The following is a 24,804-nucleotide window of genomic DNA, read 5'->3' on the forward strand; positions in this document are numbered from 1 at the left end:
TTCATTTCACTTCTTTTTCAGAAGTCTGGTGATCCTGATAGCCTATTGTTGCTGGTTGTTTTTGTATTCTATTTTAAAAAGTGTTTTAAAATATAGAGGGAGGCTTTTTTAAAAAAGTCTTATCATTCAAACACATAAAGTCTTTGGTGGGGAAGGGGTAATATATTATTTGTTGCTTGTGATTTCTACTCATGGATTTGTTTCCCTGTTTGATGATCTTTATTTGACAATTTAGTGAAAAAATGAGAATTTAAGTTCTGCTTTTGATATGTAAATTTTGAAATGATTATTAAGCATCCAAACAGATATGTCAAGTATACCACTGGATATATGCGCTGGATATTCACGGGAGAGATCAGAGTTGGAGATATAAACTGGGGAGTCAGTACTATGAACTTTTCGGAGCAGAGGAGACAGCAAGTGCAAGTGCAGAGAGAGAAAAGGTGAAGTTAAGGATTGTGCCTGAGGGCACACCAATTTGAACACTAAACAGAGAAGACAGCAATGGTGACTGGAAAAAAACAAAAACAAACAATCCAGGAAGTGGTGCTCTCATGCAGGCCCAGAAAGTGGGTTTCAGGAAGAAGTGAGTGGTTGACTGTGTTGAATGCTGCTGAGAAGCTGTGGAAGATGAGGCAAGAAGGACATTGGTGGCCTTGACATGAATATTTTTGGATGAGTAGTAGGATTATGTGAGGGAGCAGAGATAGCTCATGCCTACAGACAAAACGCTCAGTGTGAAAGGGAGCAGTAAAGTAGGGTAGGGGCTACAGGAATGTGTGGCAAAAGGTTTTTTTCATTGGGTGACATTAAATATTTTATATCCCAATGGAAAGATTGAGTACAAGGGGGGGAAGCTAATCATATGAAAGACAAGAGGGTATGTTCAGGAGCAACATTTTTGAAAAGGCCAAGTGCCCAAAGTCTTTTAAGATGTGATGTGGAACATGTGTGTGGCATAAATCATGCATACAACCTATAGGACAGAAAGGCTAGGACACCTATATTTAATACCAGGATTTGGGGACTGTGTAATCCTAATTATAGCCAAGTTCTCATGATAGGTACTACATCCTAACTTCAAATTTACCCATGTCATAGCAACAGGTGGTAGAAACTATAAAACATATCTGATAATCATAATCCAAAAGTTGTTCAGAGTATTTATGGAAGTAGGAGATTAACTCAATCACAGTGCTGAAGGAGCCTTGAAAGATTTCCTACTTTGGTCTCCTATCCACCCTAGGCAAATGAATCCAAAAGATCTTGGAATAGACATCTCACTGTGGTATCCCTGGGGAACACTGGTAGAACTCTGTCACCATGTAATGTATCCAAAAGAAATAAAAGCCAAGTTCCTCATGTTTTGTGCTTAGTGGGCATAGAGTATAGCTGAACTGTTATTTTCTTCACCAAAAAACCCTTAAGTGTCTGAAGACAGAAATTAACTTCACTTTTTCTTCTCCAAATGAAACAATTTTTCCCTGTTATTTTCCTTCATAGAACTTATTTTGTATTATTTGGCTAGTCTTCCCAACATTTTTCCCTCTCTCCAACTGCTTTTCTAAAAGTGCCGTGACCAGAAATCAACAAGCTACTCAAATAAAGTCTGAGTAATCCTGAGAACAGTGGGGGGATTTCAACACATCTCCTTTGGACAGATGAAAGGCTGAATTGACTCTGCCAAGACTTGAACACAATCCAGTTCCTGCTGATCTGGGGAGAGTCTTCCACTTGCGTTTTTCTTCTTTTACCTAGCAATTTGAATACAACAAAAATACAACCAGACATATATAGGAAAGAGTTTTTAGTACTGTACACCTGTTCTTGAAAATCAGCCTGACATCAATATAAGTCAAAAGCTGTATATACTAATTCCTCCTAAAGTGTAGTAACTATCTGAACTTACTAATAAAAACAGCTTTGTCTCTTAACTGTATATTTCAGAGAGTGCTTCTTAAAATCCAGAAGGAAGTATTCAGATGAAGTAATTAATTAAGTGAAGTGTTGGGTTTGGAGAGCCTTCTACTCTTTTGAGGCTAATGGATGGATGAGAAAGTCCTATGGGTGTGAGTGAGAGAGATCCTGCCTGCTAATTACTACTCAACATCATTCGACAATCATTCTGATTTTTGCTAAGCAGCATGAAATATCACATCACATTACATTATGTTATGTCATGCAACAGGGTGTTCCTAGGGTAACATGATAAAACAATACAGCTGGGGAAAAACACCTGAAAGGCCAACTGATGTGCATATAATTTTGAAAAGAAAGAAGAAGGTCCATGTTGATAATAAGACTTAGAGCTAGCTTACTTAAGGGTTTTGATATCCAAAGGTGATTTAGGAAAGCAGCTATGTCTCAGCCATAAAATTTGGCTCTTTTATTTATACTAGTCTCACTGTGAAAAAAAATTGTAGCCTCTTTAAAACTTTAATTTTTTTTCCCGTAAAATGGGAATAATACAACCCATCCTACCTCTCTTATATGACTGTTGTGAGATTCCAATGCCTGGCACCCTTAGGTATTTTATCTAGTTGGATACATATTTTAGGTATTTTTATCTAGTTAGATATCTGTATCTATCTAAATTGGGTTTAATATTTTGTATTTCACTGATTCTAGGATGCACATTTTCTCACTTAATAATTTTTCCTATTTCAGAAATTAGGAGACATCTTAATATTCATAGCTTATTATAGTTTGGTATTTTTCTTTCTTAGTGGTTTATAACATATTACACTTAAATCAATGGTCTCATAGACATATTGGCAGATAAGAGTCTGGAAATAGTAAAAGTGATACGCAAATGTCAGTTATCCATTTACTCATAAAACAAGATTTTACTAAAAGTCTCCTCTGTGCAAGGCACTCGGGAGGAAATGGAAATGAATAAGACCTGTTCTTTAATTTCAAGTAGGGATGTAATGCATGAGGTGGATGAGAGAGGATAATTCAAAAGCCAGACAGTATGAGATATGTATCATCTAAGTTGCACTCCAAGCTCAGCACCCTGTGAGGGCAGAGAAGGAAATAACTTTCAATGAGGGCAATCAGGAAAGCAGCATGTAGGAGGTGGCACCTAGCCCTGGCTTTGACAGATGAGTAGTAACTCAAAAGACATCTGCAAACAGACACAGGGACACACTATGCATACTCAGAAAAAGGCAAGGAGTCTAGACAAAGAGGAGGTTAGGGTCTGTGTTGGGGTGCTTACTGAGGATATTAAAGAGTCTGTTGAATGGACAAGGCTTTTGATTAAAATGATGCATCAGAAGATCAGCTGGTTGGTGATGTTCAGGGGCAAGGGAGAGGAAGAGGCTGGAAACAGGGCACCCTAAATTAGGCCACATATACTTCTGTGAAGTCCACCTAATAGGTGGGTGGTGGGGGTAGAAGGGAGATACGAAAGGATGGGTCATAATTAAATACTAAAGATCCTCAGTAGGAATCTAAGAGAGCATCCATTTCACAACTGGACAGAAGGACACACAGAACTGATGTTTGGCTGAATGCCCCCTGAGGACAGGAACTGCCTATTTAGTTCATCATTGTATGGCAGGGCCTATGGCAGTACTTAGCACATTACAGTTACACAGTAACTATTACTTGTACTCCCTTTCCTCAGAGATTCAATTTATGAGTTTAGTTCCGCAAAAGCACATACTGAGTATACACCATGTGTGCCATGCTGAACACTGGGGACAGCCCATTCTGGTGTAACTTATGTGACTCTAGGGCTTTACAGCTGCCATTGAAGCTAGTATTCTTATTCAGTTCTATAATGTTAGAATATCTTTTGTTGAAGATGTGAATGAAGTGTGCATGTGGATCAACTTTTGAATTCACTTTTGTTCCATTTTTGTAAATACAATAGTTTTGCACAACCTCTCACAAATGTCTGTACTAATTTCACATACTAAAAAGTAGATGATGTGCCAACCAGAAGCACAAGAGTTCCTACAAGAAACTCTGTATGTCATTAGAGCTTTTGTATAGTAGGAGTAGTTTACAATCTTGGGCTTATAGAATACCAAACTGAAATCTTTGCTTAGTCTGTCATAGACTTAAGCTTTTTCATTTGTTACTAATATCCATGACATTCAGTGGCCTTGTGCAGATATGATATGTTGCTTAGGCATATCTTTTGTCCTATGCAGAACATTTCATTTTGACTTTTATGAAAATTGCAATTCATGTAATTTATACAAACTTTTTAAATGCAGAAACTTTTTACTTCCACAGTCCATTTGGGGGACACTAGAATAAAAGGCTTCGATACTCTGAAAAAAAAATAAAGTGAAGTGAAGAGGGAATGGTGCTTAAGGAAGAATGAGCTGGTACAGTGGACTATTTTCCCAAAATGGCTGCAATAATTTGCTCCTGTAATACAGGCTCCTGGGTCGTCCCCCAGCCCCACTCCATCCCCAACCCTGATTCTGGGCTTGGCTACAGGATTTACTTTTACCAAAGGGACAATAGAAAATGTGATGCAAGCAGAGTTGAAAAATGCTTATATATTGAAGCTTGCCCTCTCTTGCTACTTGTTGGAATCCTGACACCACTATATAAAGAAGTCTGGCTAGTCTCCTAGAGAATGAGAGACCACATCAAGCAGAAATGAGTATCCCAGGTGAGGCCTCTCCAGACAAACTAGCCTGCCAACCATTGGACAAGTAGGTGAGGCCATCTTAAAGCAGGGTTGGCAAACTTCTACTCAAAGGACCAGAAAATAAATATTTTAGCCCTTGCAGCTTATATGCTGTCTGTCACAACTACTCAACTTGTACTGTAGAAGGAACCATAGACAGGGCAGCCCGGGGCGGGGGGCTCAGCGGTTTAGCGCTGCCTTCAGCCCAGGGTATGATCCTGGAGACCCGGGATCAAGTCCCCGCATGGAGCCTGCTTCCCCCTCTGCCTGTGTCTCTGCCTCTCTCTCTCTCATGAAAAAATAAATAAAATCTTAAAAAAAAGAAGCAACCATAGACAAATATAGAGGTGACTGTGTTGCAATACAACCTTATTTACAAAAGCAGTCGCAGGCTATAGTTTGCCCACCTCTATCCTAGATTATTCAGCTCTAATCAAGCCAGTCTGAATGAGAAGTACTGAGTCTGGTTAACTCAAAATTATGAGAAATCATAAATGTTTATTGTTTTAAGTCACTACATTTGCGGGTATTTCATTACACAGCAAATGCTAACTGATAAAGTTGGTATAAAATACATAAGGCTTATAGGCTTTGTTGCAAGGCATTTAAAATCCACCTGTGGAAGTAGAACACATGTGCAGGACCCACTTAAATAACAATAAAAGGCAGAACGTGAGTAAATGTCAAAATGCATGTAGCAGGGCAATTAATATAAAGGCTGAAAAAAGAAAAATTAATTTGGACAGAAATATACTTGGGTAGATCTTAATGGATGAATAGAATGTGACCAGCTACCCAAATAATTCTGCTTCCCTGTCACTGAATATCTTTGTGCTATTTGCTGTTTGTCTATATACTTTAATGGACTGAGGTCCCCCTGAGGACACAACGTGCCTTATTTTCTATTTCCTATGTTCCCACAGCCTAACGCAGTGGTTGGTTCACAGCCAGGCTCAATGTGCACTTACTGAACAAGCCAATAAGCCCAGAGCTGCAGAGAAGGAAGGGCATTTATTTTGAAAAACCAAACTTCACAACTAAAGGGAGAGGTAGGAATCTATGTGCTCTGTTCAAGAGAGAAGATCAGAGGCTAAGAGAGAGGACTGGGACTGGGGGAAGTAGAAGGTACAGTTGGACACATGATTCTGGAGTGGGGGGGTAGGGGTGACAGGGCAAAGTAAAGGACCCCGAAAGTCAGGCATGGGAGTTTAAACCAAATGTTATGGAGCAAAGTGACCAAGTTGATATTTACGAAGATTAATCTGTTGGCAGAGAATATGGTAGATTCCAGGCAAGGAGAACAGGATAATTTGTATTCCAGGAGTGAGAAAACACACTTGTCCAGGAGCCAGTGAGGATAGTAAACCTGTGCAATCTCCTGATGCATAATCGCCAACTGGAGCATGTGCCTCAGTATAAACTAACCCAAAGGGGACATCTCAGGCATTTGTTCATACCAGATTTACTCTGTATGAGGTATTAAGTTACATATCACGAGCACATGGGGGAACTCAATAGATCTGTGTTGCACTGGGACCAAGCTATGTGTAACCCAGGATCTCTCCCTACTTGAGGGGAAATGTAAGACAACCAGCATTAGGGGTGAGGCTGCTGCGATGCTAGAGTGGGTGGTGTCCAGGTTTTCCAGTAACACAGACCAGGGGTTTGAAACCTCGCTCTACTCTTACCAGCAGTGTGATATGAAATCATCAACATTGCTGGTTGAGGTAGAACTCTAAAAAGGGCAGGTGACTGCATTGTACCATGCCTCAAATAGAGTAGACACTGGTATGAACCAAAAGTACAATAAAAGCAACATGTAATAGGCAGCATTTGAGGCGTATAAGCCAAGCACTGTAATAGTATAGAGAACAGAAAGTCACTCTGGGCTGTACCAATCACTCTGAATTTGATAGTAAAAATACCATGTAGTTTGATAGTAAAAAAGGAGTATGATTTTGATAAGTAGGGCAAGAGGAAGGGCTCTCCAGGACAAGGGAACGACATGTAGAAAGAACATAGATGAAAGGTGAGCCCGTCTGTGGAATGCAATGGAATTTAGTTAGCTTGGCTTGAGAGGTGTGAAGCGAGGCTGAAAAGGTTAGTCAGACAGTGGAGTGGCCTGAATTCCAGGATGGGGAGTTGGACATTATTCAATAAATAAAGAGGTACTGCTAGACGATCCCAACTAGACAAATGATGTGATCAAAGTGATGTGTGAGGCAGATTAAACCCAGGACAGCATGCAGAGTGGCAGAGGTGAGAGACAAATGCAAGGTCAGACATGAGGTAATGCAAGCCCAATGCAGGGGTGGCAAGAGCAAAGTGGGGAGGGAGCATGTACGAGAGGCTACAGAGAAAGAACTGATTGCATCTGGTGAACAGTGTGAGTGGGCAGGGAGAAGGCAGAGCTGAAGTTCACTGTGAACTATGACCACGGACTGCCAGGGATATGCTCATTCATTCAGCCAAACTTCCACTGAGCTTTGTTTGCTGTGTGCCAGACACGGTTTCAAAGAGTGGATATACACATATGCAAAGGACACGGTCCCTTGTCTCCTGTCTGGGGTTGGGGTTGGGGGAAACAGACACAACACAAATCATTCTAATAGGGTGTGATAACAGACTATACATGAGGTGTGGACACAGTAGTGGCACACTAGGGGTTCATCAGAGAATAACACGAATATTTCTGCATCAATGAAGTTACCACATTCCAGTAAAGAACGAAAGGAAAAAAAAAAAAGAATGAAAGGACCCATCAAACCCAGAGTAAGTATAAGGTTAGTGGCTAAATCACTGCACTTTCAGCTTTGAAAGACCATCTGGAGGAAGGTTAGTTTAGGGGTGACCTCGCAGAGGAGGTGGCCTGCCAGGTGCGCCAGGTGGATGAGGTGCGGAGGGTCTAAGGGAACGGCAAAGGCACAAGAGCGTGAAACCACAGGGTACATACAGAAACCTCAAATCGTTTGGTGTTGCCAAAGGGCAAGGTGTGCCTGTGTCCAGCTCTACCGTCTAGTCTCCAGTCTAAATCCTCTCTCTGAGCAGCTGGTCTCTCTTGAACCAACCTTCACTTTTAGATTTCTTATCTCTGCCTTCACTTTTAGAATTCTCACCTAAGTGCCCTTCCCTCATCTCAGCTCTGGCTCGACTGGTTCACTCAGTAAACGTACATGGAACCCACATAATGTGCTAGACCCCTGGAACATAGAAATGAAGATGGAGTGGAGGGGCAGGAGATGAAACTAAAGAAATAAGCAGGGGCCAGACACACAAGGTGTTATACAGGCTGTGTTAAAGAGTTGTGAATGTATTGGTTCACATCTGTGATTTAGAAGGATCTCTCCGGCTTCATGTGGAATAGATGAAAGGGGGTGGGAAAGGCTGGAGACAAGATGGTCAGCTGGTGCCAGACCAAAGCAGGGGACTGCAGAAGAACACGGATCAGAGAGGTTTAAGGTAGCACCCGCACGTGTGGAGGCTCCTTGGGATGCATGGGACATGAAGGGGAAGGATGACTCATAGGCTTGTCTGATGGGTGGATATGGAGGGGTTATTCTTTAAAATTTTATTTAAATTCAATTTGCCAACATACAGTATAACACCTATCTAGTGCTCATCTCATTCCAGGCCAGGAGGGATTATTCTTCACAGGGAGAATGGGCGGGTGAAATGACGAGTTCTAGTCTGGACAGATTGAATACAAAATCCCTGCCGAATGTCCAGCAGGCAATTTAGTATAGAGCAATGAGGGAAATGGAGTCTGGAATAAGACCTGATCAAGTTCTCAGCATTTAGGTGGTAACTAAAACCGTAGGGATAGCTATGGAACACCAAGCTTTAAGAGAGAAGTGAGAGGAAGAAGAACTGCAAAGGAGGCTGTACTAGAAGGATGCTGGAAAGAATTTCAAACCAGGAATGCCTGTTCTCACATGGCAGCTTGCTTTGACCTGGAAGTCTGATGTGCATGTTTACTGTCTATGCAGCCTTCAGCATGACTGCATCCTGGCGCTTATCATGACTCTCTACCTCCTAAGGAGCTTGACAATTTAGGATAAAGGTTAGTTAAATAAAAGGACAAAAGCTGATTGTTCTTTGATCTTTTTATTTCAAGGTGAGAACAACAACACTTAAATAATAAAAAATAAATCTCTGCATACTTTTTCATTGCTTTCCCACATCCTATAATAATTAGTGGTTCCATATGTTGTCTTCCTCGTTAGATTATGGAGTTCTTGGAGCAAACTATACCTTACTCAACAGTCTAGTCCCCAGAGTCTACCATAAGACTTGACACATTCATTCACTCAGCAAACATTTATTAAGCACCTAATGCATACCAAGCATAGTCTGAGACCCTGGAGACGGAGAGTTTAACAAATATTTCTTCACTCGTGGAGGTAATAAATTTTAGTAAAGAACACGGGAATCCAGCAAATCTAGCAGTAAGTATGATGTTCATGGCTAGATCACCATACCATGTAGATAAGGAGAATTTCTTGAAATCTCTGCATTTGGTCTGCACTCCAAATGTAAACAAAAATCACTTCCCTTATTCTGTGTTCCAGAACTTTTCCTGGGGTCTTCATTTGTTTTCCTCTCCAGAGTTAAAAAAAAAATTCTGAAAAGGTCCAAAATAGCTATTTTTATATAGAATCAAGTTAATGAGCTTAAAAATAGGGTTATTAATTTTGGGATTGAAATGGAGCATGACATGGTACAGAACATATTTGCTCAAATAAACATTCATGAAGATCTACTATTTGTAAGCCCACGTCAGACACCACTGATAACAGTAGTGAGGAACTGAAAGTCCCTATCCTCAAGAATCCTGTGATATCATAAGAGGGATAAGACAAATATAAGATACATGGTCAGACAAAACTAGGATTCTCAAATGTGTCTTGCTTTTTCTTTTCTCCTTATTCTGTTTAAAGGGTTAGTTATCTCCACTAGATGTGCCCTTACTGTAACCCAGCTCTACCTGTCAAATAAATTGGTACCTGCTACCCATGTCACAACTATTTATGTAGGTCTTACTGCTGGGTGGGGATTGAACTTTATGCAACCCTGCATGGGCAGTGTGGTGGGCACTTAAGATAGGAACATAGTGTTGTGGAAACCCAGAGAAGTGGCAGTTTAAAGCTCAGATATTTTTGTACTGGTTTACAAAAAAAAAAAAAAAAATGCATACTTGCAAACACGACAAATGCCCAGAGAATTTTCTGGAAAAGAAGGAGAAAATTATTTCTCTTTTAGGATGTTGCAAGATTCCTCTAAATGGAATTTGGCAACTGACTAAATTGGAGATAGCAAATGACCTCAACTGTTAGGCTAAGATTTTAGAAACACATAAATATTCTGTGAAAATAAAAACTGACATTGTTATATTCCAAAATAAAATTCTTTACATATTTAACACCTTGGTTTTCAAAATTCCTTTGTATACATACATCTCGTCTTACTTGATTGCCAGGACAACCCAGGGGTGTACACAAGGCAGACATTTCTCCTCCTGACCCTCCCACAAAGACCTGGAGGTCCAGGGAGATAAGTACATCACTGGCTGCTGCTGGGTCATAGGCTGACCCAAGAACAAGAGCAATGCTTTTTCCAGTAGGTCAATGGCCCCAAAGAAACACTATGATCAGCAAGAGATGGGGAAAATGGACTGGTTTTTTTTTTTTTTAACTTTTCCTTGGGAGGGAAAGAATTCAGTTTTCTGATTTACAAGTCAGAAATGACTAGAGGGGTAAAGTTGCATTTTTCTGCTAAATAACAAGCAACATAGCTTAAAGGGAGAAAAATCAGAAGAAACGTGTGTTCTAAGGGATGTACCCAGAGAATGTGTGGCTTCCATTTTGACTTCTATATAGATGAAGATAATTAGCATCACACTTCCCCATAAACTTTATTCAAGTTTCCATATGTAGTGATGTTTCCCTGGATGCTCACCGCAATCATTAAATTGTACTTAGTGCATGCTGCAATTTATACCCCTGGCACTACATATAATAATTTCCTTTCTTCCTTTGACTGTTCTCCCTCTTTCATTCTTTTTCTTCCTCTATCATGCAGCTTTTACTGTCATTCCTGCGTTACTGCAAAAACCCTGTGAGGACTGTTGGGAATATGGAAATACAGATGAAACGAGCCACTACTTCAGCTGCTCAAAAAGCAGAGTAGATACAAGGAAGACTAAGGGCAGGGTCCTATCACTCACCTAGGGTCTGCCCAGGAACTTATGCTGGGTTGTAGACAAGAACCTGTTTCCTGAGCATTTAATATGGATGGTTGGGGGGATGGGGGGATGGATGGGTGAAAGAGAAGTCTGAATATGGACAGCGGTGTTCTAATTTCTGACTCGGTAAAATGGTTGAAGCTTCCCTCCCCTGCCCATTGCTTTTTCTGTTTCAGCAACCCCCTTTCAATAGGAAAGGCTGGGACAAGAGAATCAAATTGGCATTCTGGAGCTCTTTATTTAGCAATTTGCTCTGTCTGAGTTAATATATGGGTTAGGTTCCCCGTGAACGACACTCTCCTAACTCTAGCAATGTCAGAGAGACACTCAGCTGCTGTGTGTCTAGCAAATTAATGACTACAAGCCCAAGGGATGGAGGGATGGGAACATGTTAACATTTGAAAAAAATAACTTCAAGCAAATTCAGAAGAAAATGAAAAAGGCCTCATCCTCCCCAAAAGCTATATAAAACCTCTTATTTTGAACGAAAAAATTATAGGAAATAGTACTTTAAACTTTGTGCCGATCAGAATCATCCACCCCAGAATGCAGAAAAGAAAGACAGAAAGGGAAATTAGATGGCAATGAGAAGAAAAGAGTACTGGGAACATGTGGAAGGAGAAGAGGAAGGAAGAACCAGAAAAGGTGGAGAAGGCAGCTCTGTGCTGAGATGACAAGGCAACAGGAGAGGGTACAAGCACCGGGTGGAGTCTCAGGGGCAGGTGAAAGAACCTTCTGAGGTCCTCAGCAGCAGAGGTATCCCAGCTCCACAAGGTGAAACGAGGCTGACCATCCAGAAGACCTGCTCTATGGCAGGAACTGTGCTTTCACATGCGATGTTACGTTCAGTTATCCCACTTGCAGCAACTCTGCAAGGAAGGCAATGATGCCCACTGTACTGGTGATAATGCTGAGCTCACAGGCCGTCAGTGATGTCGATGTCCACAAAGGACTTTACCTTACTTACTTTACCTTACTTCAGCCTTAAGACAACTCTGTGAAATGAATATTATTTCCATTTTGCATGGCAAAAAGTGGAGACTTGGAGGCTTTGAGGGAGTCACTCGCACTCACACAACTAGCAGGGGGCCAGGATGCATGCAAACTGGGACACAACCCAGTGCTCCTTCTGTTTCACTATACAGACTTCCTGTGGGAGTAGCCAGCTCCCTGCCCCATACTCCATCTCCAGTGTCAGCCTGTAAATTGTGAGCAGTTGAGGGCTGAGCACCAGACCAACAAGGTACCACATGGAGGTTGGGCTGATGTTCCATGGTCATCCTGAGTGTGGTTTTGCATGGAATGGGGACTCTGAACCTTAAAAATAACCATAGGGTTACATGATCTAATAATTCAATTACTGCGTATTTACCCAAAGAAATAAAAAACATCAAAAAAACATGCATCCCTGTGTTTTTTTTGCAGTACTATTTACAATAGCCAAGATATGGAAGCAACCTAAGTGTCTATTGGCAGACAAATGGATAAGGAAGATGTGGTGTGTGTGTGTATGTGTGTATACAAATATATATATACACAAATATATTTATAAATGTATTTTATATATATATATATATATATATATATATATATATATATATATATAATTACACAGTCATAAAAAAGGATGTGATCTTGCCATTTGCAACACCACGGATGGACCTAGAGAGTATCAGGCTAAGGGAAATAAGTCAGACTGAGAAAGACAAATGCCATGTGATTTCACTTATGTGTGGAATCTAAAAAACAAAATAACAAATAAACAAAAGGCAGAATCAGATCTATAAATATAGAGAACAAACTATGGTTGCCAGAGGGGGAAGGCAGGTGGAAGATACAGGGTTCCAATTATGGAATGAAGAAGTCACAGGGATAAAAGGTACAGCATTGGGAATATAGTCAACGATACTTTAATAGCATTGTATGGTGACAGATGGTAGCTAGTTACACTTGTGGGGTGCATACCCATAATGCATAGAGAACTTGAATCACTGTGTTGAACACCTGAAACTAACGTAACATCGTGTGTCAACTATACTAAAAAAAAAAAAAAAAAAAAAAAAAGAAACCCCCTCTACCATGGTAAGGTATTTGGTTTGTGCTCCCACACAGTGTAGCAATCTTGTTGATAGTATAGGAGTTCCCAAACATGGCCCTAAAAGATAATGATTCTCATTCTAGTAATAGGGGATTCATTACTACCAAATGGGGCCACTGGTTCCACTGCGGGCTAGTTCCAGCCACATGAAAATAAGCGTTTTGAAGCCAAATCTCTTTCTCTAGAACTTCTACCTTTTGGCTCTTTTTTTCTTAGAGTGAGCAAGTCTTTCCTTTATCTCATCAGCACAGTTATTGTGTCTCAATTCTTATTCCCTTCTCCCGGCTAACCTTCCTCAGTTCCTTCAAACACTGTTTATAGGACATGCTCTCTGATGACCTTTCCATTTCTGATCCCTATTCACAAGTACACTCCCATCTGTCTATTTCCCTTGCCATGTGTACTATTAAAATTGTTTGTATGTCAAAACAATTCATATGTTGATGTGCTCTAAGTACTGTGGAGTCCAATGAAATCATCACTACTCTTTTTTTCTCTGGGCATACGATTTCTACTGTCACAATTAAGATAATGCTAGCTTTTGCAGCAACCACTTCGTTGGGGAGAAAGATAAATAAACAAGCTCACACAGTAAGGCATGATAAGTGCTGTGAAGGTGGCCGGCACTGTGCTGTGGATCAGAAGAGGGGCAGCCAATTCAGCCTGGAAGAAGCAAAGAAAACTCTTGGAGACGCTGTTTGAACCACTCAAAGTCAGAGTTAACCAGGTGGAGAGAGTGGAAGAGCTTTCCCGGTATATGGGAAAGATTTTGCAAAGATGAGCTGGCATGAGAGAACATAGCGGTATTGTTCCCTTCCCCCACCTCCTCAGGTCTCCTCTTTTCCATTCTTTTCTTCAGTTTTCCTCTGGTTGGCTTTGCATCCTTCTCTGACGTTCTTTTCTGTCAAGGCCTGGAATAAACTAGGGCCTCCTGTTTTAGGAAGTATCCGTCATATAGAGTTTAACATTCTTCATATAACACCTGCATACTGCAAGAATTAAGTGTGCATTAAATGGCCAAAACACTGGCAATGTTATGGTCATATGTATTTTGAGCCGGCTCTTTTTTTCAGAGACTGTACTTCCACTTCAGTCGACTGTCTGCTTAGGGTTGAAAAGCAAACAGCGCCTCCAGTATTCAAAGGCAGCCAAGGTTCCTTCAGAGCCATGAGATGGACCATAGCTCTTGGGAAGAACTGCAGGAGTCAGAGGTCTTTGCCTCTGGATCAGCTGACCCGTTTTTCTCTTCAGTGCCTCCAGCCAGCAATGCTTGAAGTAAGGCATTTAAGGATATCTAAAGTCTCGTGTCTAAGGTTATTATTCACACTCTTACCAAGGCTGTTTTCTCAGGCTGGAAAGCAGACAGGCTAGGAACCTCACCTTGGCAGGGGAATTCAAGAAACTCAAGATGTGGTAACTCATGCACCTGTTATTTCCTTCTGCTTGTTCCTTCTCTGCCTGCAGCCTCTCGGGTCATCCAATCCCCTCCTCTGAACAGAGCACAACTCGAGGCTTCCCTTAAACCTCTGACAGGTGAACAAAGAGACATACCTCTCATAAATCCAAAATATCAAAGGATAGAAGAGAGAACAGAACCTGTCGTAAAGAACCCTAAACATCCCACCAGAAAGTCCCAAACAACCCTGAAAAGTGAGAATAAAACTACCAAAAGCTGACAGAGGGTAACAAGCATTATTTCCAACCCACATTTGTCCTTCTAAAAAAAGCCAACCAACTACTGAAAAAACCCCTGAAATGTATGAAATCTAACATCGTTAACATATTTCCTGTCCTCACATAGCTTATAAAAAATGTTTCTGAGCTTTTCCCTGGCTCATTTACAATGACGAGAAGGAGCAAAAAGGAAATGCAACAGATGGGACTACCATCTTCTCTCGCAGTGATTTATCTTTACTTGAGGTAGCTTGGGCAAGCTTTCAAACATTTCTGAGATGTACCAATAGCTTATTCCTGCTCCAGAACAATGAAGATGAGGTTCCCTAAAGAAAAAAAAAACAACAAACACCCTTGCAGGTTATAAGCCATGTTTACTACTATCTATTTTTGTTATTTCTAAAAGAGATCACCTCAGCTTCCCTCCCCAACCCTCCTGGTACTGACTCCATGAGGATCTAATCTGGTGCTGATTTAGAGCTGACAGGTGGTACATGCATAATTAAAGATGACCTAACACAGAATGCTCTCATTCCTGGCATATTATCAGACACTTAAGCAAAGCAATTATCAGTAGGCAATCTTTTCTGTCAACAGAGATAGAGATGAAACATTTCTTCAATTAAGAGGATTTTGCAAGGATGCTGTATATATATCCATTTGCAAATACTTGAAAGTCTTTACAGTATAATAATAGTAAGCCAGCTCAATGGAACACTTTTGGTCAGTGAAATCGTGCTCCTCCCTGCCCTCTTATCCTGGAAGGTCACATTTTAAACATCAGAATCCCCAAAATTGGAACGATTCTGAGGCACTGTCAGAGACCCTGATCCAAGTTGACAAGGAACTCCCTGGATTTTTCTGCTATAGCCCAGTTGGGCTTTGCAAATATACCAAACCTTCCTTTAAGGCTCAAAGCGAAGAAGGACAGGGTTCAAGTAAAAGTAAATTTAATTAAAATTTTCCTTTAAAGCAGCGTTATTCCCTGCTCATGCTCCACCAATGTCAGAGGAGTTAGAGAACTGTTATCAAGCCTTAAAACTTCATCTGGAATCTAAAAGTGATTTAAAGGATTTTTTTTTCATTTTGAAGAAATAAATATCATTCAAAGGAAGAAGGGTCTTGATAAAATGATGGATTTCCCATTTCAGGTGAAGGAGGGAAGAGGCCCATTGCATTTCCTAATAGAGTACTGTGTTGTTTTTTTTTTTTAAATAAATTATAGTGCATGTACTTTATATAAATGAATGCATTTCAGCTTTCCTTAGAATAGAAATTGCTTTAATGTTGTAGCGAGACAAGTGATTTTCATTTCTTTTTTTTTTTTTTTAAGGGTGGTTTATACGTTAATGGGTTTTTTGAAGCCCATGTAAAAACTGCCTTCCATGAGACAGAGAACTTCACAACGTTTGTGGTGCATATTTTGCCACATTTCACAAGGGGTCTTATTGTTTAAATTCTTATATCCTTATGTCATATGTGAACAAACGACCTTATTGTTCATTTGAACATGTCTTTATAGGATCTCTGGTGGTAGAGCTGGTGTTGTTGTTTGCATTTTTTTTCCTCATCAAGTCAGAACAAAAGTCTCTTTTTCTGCAGCACTGGGAAGTCAAGGGAACACGGCAATGTGTGGCAGCAGTTGTCATTTGGAAACACCATAATGATAATGTAAGTGAAGTGCTAATGTTAATGGGTTGACTTCTGACGAGTAAATCAAGGTCTACAGAAAAGTTTCTTCTACAAAGCAGACTGTAAGGTGATGTAAAATAGAAGCACTTTAAAGGACAATTAAGACTCTCCCAATAAACTATTAAAGAGGTGGGCCTGCTAGGCAACCAGACCCAATTCCTTCCAAGATGTGTTTCATTTGGAGGACACTCCATTCAGAATATTAGGGAAAATACAAGTAGTCTTTGGGGAAAACATAATCAGGCGGAGAGGTGGTGATGATGATGGGATCGTTAATGGGAGATTCACAGGACTCAAAGCTCAAGTTCATTATATTTCTGAGAACTAAGAATAGCTTCTGAATGAGTGCTCACAATTCTCCACAGACCTATATCTCCTAAGGAGCATCCCCTTTCTCCCTTTCCAATTTTAATGTAAAAAAAAAAGAAGAGAATATAGTCAGACATGAATACGTAGGCAGGAACAAAGGAACCTCCACATAACAGAGGAGCAACTAAACCAGTTCCATTCTAGATGTCATTAAATTGCTTCCATCAGGTTCAATTCAGAAAACCTCAAAGATGTAGTTTGATAGCATGCTGCATCAAGAGGCCAGGACAAAGAAATATGCTGTATGTGTACTATTGTGGCAAACAACAAAACACTTGTGATTTCCCAATTGATGTCATGGATAAAGAGAAAATATAAGCTATGAGGCACATACTCCCATCAAAATAAACTTAAGAAAAAAGGAAAAAAATTCTGGTGAGTTTATTTAGGGAGAGACTCTCATTTCCCATACAGCAAAGAGTCCTAGACTTTTGTACAGCTTTAGTAAATAAAGCAAAGTCTATAAGCACAGTCTGTACGCTGAAGATGGCACATGGTGTTAAGGCATTTTATATCATGCTTTTTACACTGAGTTATTATTTTAGAATCATCAACTAACATTTTTTTAAAAGTGGGCTCTGCACTGGGCTCAACCTCATGACCCTGAGAACAAGGCCTGAGCTGAAATCAAGAGTCGGACACCTAATCGACCGAACCACCCAGGTGCCCCCATTAACCAACATTTTTTTAAGGTGATGGTACCTTACATAATACATCTTATTGTTAACATAGGTTTTTCCCAATCACCCTCAAAACTAGTTTTCCAAATATCTTGGTTTTACTAAGTTTTATGCTTGGATGAATAAAAGAAGACTGCAACTATAGCAACAAAATAAAGACTAAATCATACAGACGAACTGGATCAAGTATATTTTGGAAAGAATAAAAGTCAAATAAAAGTCAAGATATTATTATTGTCACTGTTACCTATTTGTGTCCTGTTTCAGAAAGGTTGTTTGCAACCTGCCATTTGGAAGTCTTACAGAGACATTCTGCAGAATCTATGTGTTCTTCCTGTTAATAAATTATCAGAGATGCCTATTGGGTTTATTTCACTAAGGACAAAGTACAGCATATTTAAGAAAGTCAGAAAGGGTGCCATTCCAAATCTCTATCCACTGGGGAGAAGACACTTACTTTCTGGTTCAGAAGTGACTATGTTAATTCCAGAGCACTTGGAATTGGCTTTTTCAAGAACTGACATTGGAGGTCAAACCAGACAAAGGTGACTGGCACATCTTCAATGACTCAGAAGGCAGCAGTACAATCAGTGCTCTTATTTTCTTCTCCTAATACTTCCCTAGAGATAGTCTGACAGATGGACCAAAAAAGGGATGGCCTCACTTCACTGCAGGGGGATAAAAGAAAATAGAAGTGAAAAAATTGTTTTCTTCCCCCCACAAATTGCACTCTAGGAATCAACTGTTCTTAACTTTGAGTTCTTTCACAAAACGAAATGCTATGTGCCAGTACAATTTGTTTCCCTTAGGGAGGGAAGGTGCTGAGAGGAAACAAGTGTTAGGAGAGGATTAAAGAAACATATGTTCTTATTAAAGCAGGGTTTGAAAGGAAATAATGTTACAGAGGGAATGATGAGTGCATCCTAATAAAGTATGTGGAAAACCTCACTAACAGAAAAGAAAATAAGGGCAAGCTTATATTGAACATCTAATATGTCCAGCTACAAATAACAAGAAAGAAATTCTTAACACTAACCAATTCCTACAAATCAACTTACATTTATTTCCTGATGATTGACCACATAACCTATACCCCAAGTAGATATGATGGCTTTTACGCGGACACGTTTCTAACTTCTGCAAACTAATTAACAAAGGAGAATACAAAATATTCAGGTAGAATGGAAACTAGTGACTTCTATATATCCCTGCAGCCAGTTGTACTGTAATATCTTCCACTTGGTGCTGACAGCTTTCTCTTCCCTCCTCTCATTCCGACACAATGCCATCAGGTCTGTCTAAGTAATGTAATTTACTGGAGTGGAATTCCCCTGGTAGCCTGTGCAGCACTTGGTGACAGTGTCATTTATACTCCATAGTGTCGTGGCCTGACACTGATACATCAGCCTTCATCCCTCATTCATAGCAGAGCATGCAATTTCACCTTCTGCTGTGCCCTTCTGTAGTATGTGCGTACAAATTTACTCCATTCAGCCCTAATTACAAACCTTGGTTAAAATGCTCTCATTAGATTTATATTTCCAGCTCCAAATGTCAATCTTATTGAAAATTCCGATTTTCCCGAGGATTCATCCATTAGCAATAAACTCTAAAGCATTCCATGACTGAGTGCATTAAACCAGCAATGCGGACATGCACTTAAAATACATCATTAGAGCAAATCTCCATTGCAAATGCTTTACATTATTCAACCAAAGGAATAATGAGCTCGGCCCAGCCAGTACCCTCAAATTGCACATGAAGGATAGGTTAAAACTGGCTGTTATCCAGGAAGAAGCACACAGTATATCAATGGGATGGATTTCAGAGTTTTTGTCATTCCTTATAAAGGTGTGGGAGGAAATCACAGCCATTGCCTCACTCATCACCTTCTTTTGCCTTTTCTCCCCCCAGAAACTTCAGTCTGTGGCAAAACACAATAAGGGAGGCAAAGATAACAGGGGGTGTATGTGTTCATGGCGAGGACTAGCACTGTATCTGCAATGCCAAGAACTTTGTTAGTTATCCCAAATGATTTGCTCTGCCTGAAAAGCAATCTTCCATTTCATTCAACAGAAAAAAATGTAAAAAGCAGCACTGTCTGGATACACTGTAAGAACCTGGGTACCATTCTAATAAAAGACCCGAGAATCATCTCTACCCCAGCCTGTTGAATACTAACATTAAAAACCCAGAAACGCCAATGATGATGCTGATATGTAAATTACAAGTCAGCAGTTGTATCTGTCAGTGGGTAGGACCTACCAAGAAAAAAAATTGGAGAGAAATTAAAAAAAAAAACAACAACACAGCAACTAACAAAATATATCACTTGATCACTTGCTAAAACCAAGCCATCATTGTTTTCTTTTTTTTTTTTTTTTTATTTATGATAGTCACAGAGAGAGAGAGAGAGAGAGGCAGAGACACAGGCAGAGGGAGAAGCAGGCTCCATGCACCGGGAGCCCGATGTGGGATTCGATCCCGGGTCTCCAGGATCGCGCCCTGGGCCAAAGACAGGCGCCAAACCGCTGCGCCACCCAGGGATCCCCATCATTGTTTTCTATCACTCTCAGTTTTAATTCCTTAGCTTATTGATCTCGTTTATCACCTCTTGTCAAGTCCCAGGTGAGGCAAAGTCAAGGTGTAGTCGTAATTTATTTTTTAATTTGGTAAGAGAAAAAACTGTATCCTGGGAGGTCATGGAGGAGGTTGAAGGAAGAGTCTGATGTGAACTCTTTGCATCTAATACATATAGTTTACTTTTTTTTTTATTTTTTAAGTAAGCTCTACACCCAGCTTGGGGCCGGAACTCATGACTCTGAGATCAAGAGTTGCACGCTGTATCGAATGAGCCAGCCAGGCACCCTAAATATATTTACTTTTTTTTTTTTAAATTAGGCTCCGTGCCCTGTGTGCCCAACGCCATGCTTGAATCACAACCCTGATGTCAAGACCTGAGCTGAGATCAAGAGTCAGATACTTAATCTACTGAGCCATGCAGGTGCCCCTATATTTACTTTTTTAATGGAAAAATTTAGTGGGCAGAAAGACTCTTAGAAGGGTGGGGATACAGTAAATAATTTTTCAAAAATAATACAAAGTAAAAGAAGCCAGAGCAATTGTTTTCTGCCTGTCAGTATCCAGCCATCTCTAAGATGGACTAGTAACCAGAATTATAACAGATGCAATATTTTCTGTGGGGAATTATACCACCACAGAAGCTAATTGCTCCTGAAGTTTTTTGCCCATTCCCACCTGAAATATTTAAAATTGTACTTGATTACAACATTAGCGCTCTCTCTTTCTGAATGTATATCAGCAGGTACTACAATTAACGTGCACAGATGTTAGCACTGAAATATCTACGTTGAAATAAAAAACATAGTGAGAAGGTAAAAATAACTGAATATGCTCAACACAGTAGTAATCTTAAAAAGAAAGAGAGGCTTCCACTGTGCTAGTTTCATGGCAAAATAAAGAAATGACCTCCCAGATGGCATCAGTAACCTATGAAGAACCAAATGACTCTGTAAATGACCTGTAGCTTTTTGATTGAGAAACAGTGAACAAAAGGCTGATTGTGTGTCCATTTAATTCCAAAATTTGTATTCCAAGCATAGAGGGGAACCTCCAAATGCCCTAAAATTCTCCAACACATTCCTATGTTCCAATGGCACAAATAAGAGTATCATCATTTTTTATTAAGTGCTGGCTTTGTGCTTCATATATGTTATTTCATTTAATCCCCACAATCACCTATCCCTGGTGGTAGGTACTGTCCCTGTTCCCGTTTTCAAATAAAAACAACCAACCAGGCTCAGAAAAGGTTAAATAAACAGATCAAGGTCAGCACCTAGCTAAGCTGAGATACGGTCCTGAGTCCTCTTTCTCCCAAAGCTCTTGCATTGCCATAACCACCACGCCTTACTGTCTGCCTCAGCTGGAGATGCCAATGAGGAATGTGATTTGCAGTCTTCAGTTTCCAGAGGCTTCTGGAATGACTGCCCTCTTGACTCATCTCATTTCATAAATTACATCAAACCGAAAGGCTCAGAACACTTGCAGACATTCTCATTCTTTGGAAATGCCACAGCCACGCAGCCAGTGGAATGGGGACAGCACCATCACTGGGATCACGAAGGTACAAATTTCCCTGTGAACGCTGACGCCACCTCTCTTTGGTGTTTCTTCTAGCCACAAACTGACATGTTATCACTTACTGTGGTTGCAGTAGACTCAGCAGTCAGATGAAGGGGAGTTTTTACTTGGTTAACTGCCTCCCCGCCAACATCTGTGTCCACGGAGGGTATTCCAGGACGGGCATGCACTCATCCTTGTCCCCCTTCCCTCACATCCCATCAGTACACAAACAAAAGCCTTGGCTCATCTCTTGGCAGCACCACCAGGAAATCCTTCCCTTGCCATTCTACGAGGCTTCAAGAGACAACTTTCTAACAATGAGTCAAAAAGATGGATGTTTTAAAACAGCATTTCAAACAAGGCAATTACTTTTTAAAAAAAGATTCGAAGATTCTATAACTTCTTCTTTCAACCTTCCATCGACACAATTTGTTTATGTATGAGCTGTGTCTTTCTTCCTTCAGAAGGGGAAAATGCTGATAAACTAGCACATGTAGACAAACAGCGCAAACCTGGCTGCCTCTTGCCGCTTAAACAGAGTCACATTTATTTCCCAATGCACCACTTACCAGACAGATGCAAAGATGTGGGCAAGCCAGTCATCAGAATTAACAGAGTGATTGTGCTTGCACTACATATTCTGATTTGTATGAATCTTATTTTTAGCCAGGCACAAAGGGCAATAAATGGAAAATCTTATTCTAACCGCTACTTTTTTCTGGGCCACCCACACTGCTCCACCTACCGCACAAGTTCACAAATGTAAAAAACCCGACCCAGGGTTTGTCCTAACAAGGGATGCAAAGAGGCTAAAATGTGTGACATTTTTTCCAGTTAGTGTTGGTACTTTCACTCTTTTTCTGTATCAGGACTTTCAGGGAAAACAACGTTGACTTATCTACAGGCATTTTCCAGAGACTCCACGTTGCTCTGTCATTCCGCGCACAGGCAAGCGTGATCCGCGAGCCACACGTCAACCAACTCGCAGCAAAGAAAAGCACCCGCAAACCTTTCTGTACAGTTGGGAAGACCATACCCACGACGTTTTGTTTTGAAACAATGAGCGCGTTTTAAAGGTTCTTCAAATGAGCCAAAGTGATGTCGGCGAGCAGACACCCTTGAGACAGAGCAGGAGGGCAGGCACGATTTGACCCCAAGTGAGGTCAGGATCACTTGCCCTGGATCTGTTTTTAGGGCTGCAGTAGAACAAGGCTCACCAAGGCTGATGTCCCCCTTGGCGCCCCCCGTCACCCCCCTGCACGCGCTCGTCCCCCTTCTGCTCTGGCCACCGTCCCCACCGTCCCCACCATCCCCACCGCACAGGCCGAGGCTCACCAAGCGCTGGGGCGCACGGCTTCCGCGCCCCCGGCTGGTGCTGAGACACACTTGGAGAGCCACCAAGGAAAACACGGTGATGAAGACGACGGCGACGTGTTCCAGGGGCGCAGAGAGAGCAGAGCCTGTTTTGGATTTACCAGTCTCTTTAGATGTCTCACGAAAAGTTAGACTATTAAGGTCCCAGGGTATCAACTAAAATGCTCATTCTTCCGAGCCCTCTGCAGACCCCAGCAGCAAACATATATGCAAGTAGTGATCACTATTTAAAAGTCAACTCAGCAAGAATAATTAAGACACAAAAGGAGGCAACGCTGAGAAAGGCATCTTTCTTTACCTGTGTGCTTGCTCATTATCCAGAAACTAGAGGAAACGTCCTGTCATCGCCTGGTAGTTAACACACGCCCAGCAGAGCTAGCACCTTCTTCCCATAACGCACGGTACTAGAGCAGCCCCGGTGAGGTGTATCAGAAAATCTTTTTTGGGTTATAGTCCACTATCGTCAGACCTTCTGACTAGTGCTGTAAAAACACGGGTAATTAAGTGTTACGAAAAAGTGGGTCATACACCGCTGAGATACAACCACACCGCCCCCAAACTAGACTCCAAATGACTGTGCTCTGAGGCGGTGGGAGGGGTCTGAACACAGCGAAAGCAAAACTTTTATGTGGTGAGGAGCATTTTGGTTTTCACTGGTTTAGGTTAGAGAAAGTTAATCTCAATGTCAACTACAAACCAAATAACTTTTAATGCGTTCTTGAAATTTTATGACAAATGCTGGCTGTTAATGTAATGGGAAATTCAGGTACAATGTCATAAACAGTCCAAGGGACAGTCTCAGGCTTAGGTGACATGCCGATCACCGTAGAGCGAGCGCTGTGACTCAGTGAAGCAAGGCGGTCAAACTGAAACTGAAGACAAAGAAGCAAATGCTTATGATCCACATTAGCATCTCCTTTTCCTAGGGAGGATCAAAGTACTGTATACCACTTCCCCACACCTGTAGCCAACCCGGGCATTTAACAGTCACGGATATTTATCAAAGCACCCCTTCTGGGGCAAGAAGGCAAAATGCAGTACCTGAATTGAGCACAGTCGCTCACCTGTCACTCAAGAGTCACAGAAATACTGATTCTATACATACCGAGTCCCTATTATAAACAAGGACACAAACGATGTGAAGGGATGCAGAGAGAAGAACCTAGAAGAATCTGCTTTCAAAGAACTTCAGGTCTGTACAGGGGAGAAGACCTAGTCATACCCATGCCAAATATAGAGCATTCTTTTAAAACAAAATCTATTCTAGCAACTGCTTATCACAGACTTCCTATTCTATTGACACAGGCTTGCAGATACCATTCCTACAACATTTCTCGGATGAATCTTTTAACTATCCCCTAATTTTTTTTTTAATCCGGGTTTTCTTTCAGTGCTCAAGATCCTTCCTAACCTTGGCTACATGTTAGGATTCATCCCCATCCAAAGGGAAGCAGGGGGGCGGGGCGGGATCCCTGGGGGGCTCAGTGGTTTAGCGCCTGCCTTCAGCCCAGGGCGTGATCCTGGAGACCCAGGATCGAGTCCCGCATCTGGCTCCTTGCATGGAGTCTGCTTCTCCCTCTGCCTGTGTCTCTGCCTCTTTCTCTGTGTGTGTCTCTCATGAATAAATAAATAAAATCTTTTTAAAAAACAAAACAAAACAAAGGGAAGCACGGAGTTCTCAGACAATCCCAGGAACTACTACTACACCAGAAGAATTTAAAGAGAAATTTCTTTGAAGGGGGATAAAGGGTACAAAGTTGAAGGAAAACTCTGGTTCACAGCACAAGAAATGATATATTTGAATCACATTTTGTTACCATGAGATATAAAATTAGAATTTTACTGGAGAACATATTATTTGGATTATGGATGGGGAAAG

At 41.0% G+C, this 24,804-nt stretch overlaps 1 protein-coding gene across 4 annotated transcripts in view; it reads right to left on the minus strand.

Annotated features, from left to right (window-relative positions):
* BACH2 (BTB domain and CNC homolog 2) overlaps window positions 1-24,804 on the minus strand; it is a 348,520-nt gene that overhangs the window by 114,393 nt on the left and 209,323 nt on the right. The gene's annotated exons all lie outside the window — the stretch shown is intronic.

The sequence above is a fragment of the Vulpes vulpes genome, chromosome 1 (assembly GCF_048418805.1).
Source record: "Vulpes vulpes isolate BD-2025 chromosome 1, VulVul3, whole genome shotgun sequence".
Classification (NCBI taxonomy): Eukaryota; Metazoa; Chordata; class Mammalia; order Carnivora; family Canidae; genus Vulpes; species Vulpes vulpes.